The sequence below is a fragment of the Galeopterus variegatus genome, unplaced genomic scaffold, assembly GCF_000696425.1.
Source record: "Galeopterus variegatus unplaced genomic scaffold, G_variegatus-3.0.2 Scaffold6197, whole genome shotgun sequence".
Classification (NCBI taxonomy): Eukaryota; Metazoa; Chordata; class Mammalia; order Dermoptera; family Cynocephalidae; genus Galeopterus; species Galeopterus variegatus.
In genome coordinates, this window is record NW_007732308.1 from 154,246 (window position 1) to 159,775 (window position 5,530).

A 5,530-nucleotide genomic window follows, 5' to 3' on the forward strand; every position below is an offset into this window, starting at 1 on the left:
CTGGTGGGGTGACCCAAATCTTCATTCCTGAAGGGTCTGGGCCATCACAGTCTTGCCTGAATTGGGTTGTTGTAGTTTTCCATTGACTTTAATCACAGCACATGGTGGTACTAAAAGAAGCCCTAAGGGATCTCCTGTATTCCAGACATTCTCTCCCTAATCTCCATCGTGATGTAGCAGTCCAATTTCTTTTTGGTGGTCAGGAGCAATCACCCAGCCAGCACAGTGACTTCTTCTGCCTGTTGATTCAGAGGCATGGGGATCCCAAAGTGGCTGCACATCTTCCAATCCAATGAAATCATCATGTGTCTCCTACTGGAAGCATTATTCCCTTTGGAATTAAGACCATGTGATGGTTAACTTTAGGTTAATTTTAATTTTCAACTTGACTAGATTAAGGAACACATAGAAACTTGGTAAAGCATTACTTTGGGGCGTGTCTGTAAGGGTGTTTCCCGAAAAGATTAGCATGTGAGCCTGAGTGGACTGGATGGAAAAGATCTTCCCTCAATATGGGTGTGCACCATCCACTCTGTTGGGGGCCTGGAGAGAATAAAAATGGCAGAAAAGGTGAATATATCACTCTCTATCTGCTGGAGCTGGGATACACTCTTCTCTCCTGCCTGTGGACAACCAAACTCGAGACTGCAGGCTTTGGGTTCCAGGACTTACACCAGTGGCACCTCTGGCTCTCAGGGCTTGGGCCTCAGACTGAGAATCACACCATCAGCTTCCCTGGTTCTGAGGCTTCTACACTTTGAATGAGCCATGCTACCAGCATCCCATTTGCAGACGGCCTATCTTGGGACCCCTCAGCCTTCATAATCACATGAGCCAATATCCCTAATAAATCTCCTCTCATATGTTTGTATACATATCTTATTGGTTCTGTGTCCCTGAAGAACCCCAACTAAGACCTCTAGGGCAGCAGAGCATAAGGTCATAGGAAAAGTAAGCAAACATTTCATTAGAGGTAATAGTGAGGGGTGCCACTCCTATTTCTACCCCTTGATTGCTGGACCCATAAATTCTGGCTATGGGAGAAACAGCACTATATACTGGATGCTGATTCAGAGCATTTACAGCCTTTTGGAGAATCTTGCCCCAGCACTGCAAGGCACTGCCATCTAGCTGTTTTTTCCCAAGCTTAGCATTTCTATGTGCAATACTAAAAAGGTAGGCTATTCTCAAGCTACAAGGCTTTGTTTGGCCTTGCTAAAACTAAGGACTGTGGTCCTACTAATCTACAGCCTGAACTAAAGGGCTTTGGTCCTTCTAAAACTAAGGACTGTTTTTCTACTAAGATAAAGATCCTACTAAGCTACAGCCTGATCTAAGGACTGTGGTCCTTCTAATCTAAGGGCTGTGGCCCTACTAAGCTAAAGGTTAAGGCCCTGTGAAATACATGCGCTTTATTAATGTTAGTACCCTCCACACTAAATCCTGACATACGGCTGGAGAGCTGATATACCCTTGAGGTAGGACAGTGAAGATGCATCACTGGCTTTGCCAGCTGAAAGCAAACTGCTTCTGGTGGCCTTTACTAACAGTTATTGAGAAAAAAGCATTTGTCAGATCAATAATTGTACGCCAGGTACCAGGGGATGCGTTAATTTGGTTAAGCAATGAAACCACATCTGTATAGCAGCTGTCACCATCTGGTTAAGCTTAGGATAATCCACTGTCATTTTCCAAGATCCATCTGTCTTCTGCATAAGCCACATAGATGAGTTAAATGGGAATGTGGTGGACATCATCACCACTCTAGTTTCCAAGTCCTGTATGGTGGCACTAATCTCTGCAATCCCTCCAAAAATGCAGTATTGCTTTTGGTTAACTATTTTCTTAGGTAGAGGTAAATCTATTGGCTTCCACTTGACCTTTTCCACCAGAATAGCCCTCACTCCACAGGTTAGGAAACCAATGTGGGGATTCTGCCAGCTGCTGAATATATCTATCTATTCCAATTATGCATTCCAGAACTGAGGAAATAACTAAAGAATAGGTTCAGGAACCTACTGGGCCCACTGTGAGTTGGCCCTGAGCTAAAACTCCATTGATCACCTGACCTCTATAAGCTCCTACTCTGACTGGTGGACCATAATGACACAATGAGTCCCCTGGAATTACTGTCAGTTCACAGCCAGTGTCTAGTAGCCACTCTCTGAAAGTTCTGATTATTTCCTCCCTCCAATGCTGTTACTCTGGTAAAGGGCTGTAGGTTCCTTTGGTGAAGGCTGGGAGAAAGATTAACAATATAAATTTTTGGCAGTGTCCTGGGGTCCTTCCTCAAGGGGACCCAACCTTCACTTCATTCAAAGGGGTCTGGTTCTATAAACTGGCTGAAATCTGGAAGTGACTAAGGGGCCACAACTCTCTGATTTTATGATCCAAGTTAGACTTTTATTCACTGGACCTAGAACTTCTCTGCTTATACAGATCTAGTAGGAATTTAGTAATCTTCCTGTCTATTTTGCTTTGCGGTTTTGTGGGGAGATACTTTAATCTTATATAAATATCCTGCTTCTCATCAGTTTTGCCCACCAGTACACATCCATTGATGATTCTTGTCGAAGTAATTATCATGATAGTTGTCAATTTATGGCTCTCTAACTTATTCATTCTTTCTACAGTTGTTAGTTGGAATCCTACTTCTCAACTTTATATTCGTTCATTTTATTTTTATTACTATGGCCTCATGTAGTCCTGTCTGTCCTCATGAGTTATAATCCATTGCTATCACTATTTGTTTATTTATTTATCTATCTATCTACTTATTTATTTTTTCACAATTGACCCAAGGTAGGTCAGTGGGTGCCTCTTGAGCTTGGCTCATGTGTCCTTTTCCACACATCCCCGCTTTAAGGACTTCCTTACTTTCTGGTACAAAACGATGTTCCAGGATTGTCTTGTTTACTTGCCTAGGCCTAAAAGCAGCCCTGAATTTTTTAGAAACCAAGATCTGAGTATTAAGTGTGCTCACTGCTACTAAGTATCACTGCTTCTACACCCTCTCAGAAGCAGAGTTAAAAAATACATGCATGCATGCATGCGTGTTTGTATGTATTTACATACATATATACATACAGTATATCTGTCACATATACGCACATTGCTTTAAAAATTAGAGGATTTAAAAAACTATTTTCTGTTCTTCATTGCCTTTGTTTCATCTGTTTCATTTTTTCTTTTTTTGCTATTTCATTCTATGTCTCTTTCATGTGGAAGATTGCCTGAAGTGTCTAGTGGTCATTGACCATCATTTCATATTTAGGAGTGATGCACAAGAATCTACTGGTTTCCCATAATGGTGAAATAATTTATTCAGACTTACCTTCTCATAATAATGACTACAGATGTTGGAGGAAAGTATAAAAAAAAAAAATACCTTAAAAGCAATACAAATAGGAATACACATTTGTCCAACTGTTTTAGAGTGGAATCTTCAATATCAACAAATCTACATATGCAATCTTCTGACTCAGCAATCCATCTTCTAGAATTTACCCTGAAGATACACCTGCAACAAAATTAAAATGCATATGTATGAAGTTATTAATTGCAGCATTATCTGTAATTGCAAAATATGAGAAACATTCTAAGTATGCATACATAGAACAATGATTAAATAAGCTATGCTATACATAAACAAAGTAATACTGTGCAGTAAAATAAATATTAAGAGTTCTATGAACTGACATGGAGTGATATCCAGGTTATATTAAGTGAAAAAGCAAAACATAGAAAAATGTATGTTTATAATATACCTTTTGTATAAAAAAATGGGAGGGTAGGTGGCAATAAGAAAATATACTTGTACCTGCTTATTTGGGGGGAAAAAAGACAAGAAATTTAGGAAGAATAGACCAGAAACTAATGAGACTGTTTACCAAAGCTAACATGTAGAAAATCGGGTAGAAAGCATGAGGGTATGAGACTAGGATAGAAGTAAGGAGGGAGTGGCACTTCTTTGGTATACCTTTTATATGTTCTAAATTTTAAAACAATGCTAATGTTTCACAGACTTAAAGAAAATATCAACACAGGAAGGGAATTTAAAAAAATAGAACACAGAAACAAATAAACCTAGCTATATTTTAAACGGATAATATGACCTCACTGAAAGAGGATGGGGGAGAACTTTGAACATAGTATTTTGACTATAAGCCCTTAGGCTAACGACCAAAAGACTGCAATCAAATATTGTGCTGTAGTCAGTACATATGGATTAACAATTATGAAGCTACTTTATGTATATTCCATAAGTGGGTAAGTAAATATATTTTAGATAATGAGAGCTAGGTTTCTTACTCTTGGAGAAGGGGATTAATATATGAAAAGGGGGAAGATTAGAACAAACTCTTGGATTGTTGGATTGAAATTTTTGGATGCATTACCATGAACTGATTAAGATACACACACACACACACACACACAAACACACATTTTCTTATTTAATCACAAGAAAATTTAGACCAATATATTTCTCATAAACACAGACACAAAAATCCTAACAACATATTAGAAATAAAATCCAGCAGTATATAAAAAAGGATAATACCTCTCAACCAAATAGAGTTCATACCAGGAATGTAGGGCTAGTTCAGCATTCAAAATCAATCAGTGTAACTCACCATATTAGTAGACTAAGTAAGAAAAAATACATGATCATATCAGTGAATGCAGAAAAAGCATTCAACAAAATTCAACATCTACTCATGGTAAAACAAACACAAAAAACTCATACAAACTAAGAATAGAAGGGAATTTCCTTAATCTAATAAAGGATGTTTATCCAAAACCTTCAACCAACATCATACTTAATGGTGAGAGACTGAATGTTTTCCCCCTAAGATCTAGAACAAGGCAAGAATGTTTTCTATTACTGCTTCTATTTAACATCATACTCGAAGTCCTAGCTAGTGCAATAAAGCAAGAAAAAAGAAATAAAAGGCATGTAGACTGGAAAACAAGAAATAAAACTCTTTCTTCACAAATAATATGATTGGCAATGAAAAAAATCCCCCCCAAATTTACACACACATAAAACTCCTGGAACTAATAAGTAAATTTAGCAGGGTCACTGAATATAAGGTTAATACAGGGGTATCCAAAAAGTTTATGGAAAGATTCATGTTATCTTTTAACTCCATTTTTACACAAACTTTCTGAAGTACCCTTGTATACAAAAGTCATTTGTCTTTTTATACACTACCAATAAACAACTGGAATTTGAAATAAAAAAAAATAGGGCTGGTCAGTTAATTCAGTTGGTTAAAGCATGGTGTTGTAACACCAAGGTTAAGGGTTTGGATCCCCATACCAGCCAGATGCCAAAAACAAAAACAAAAACAAAAACAAAACAAAACAAACACGCCATTTACAATAACATTAAAGAAGTACTTAGGCATAAACCTTACAAAATATATGCAACATTTGTATGTAGAAAACTACAAAATACCAATGAAAGAAATCAAAGACAATCCAGTTGACTGGAAAAAGATACTACGTTCATGAACTGAAAGATTCA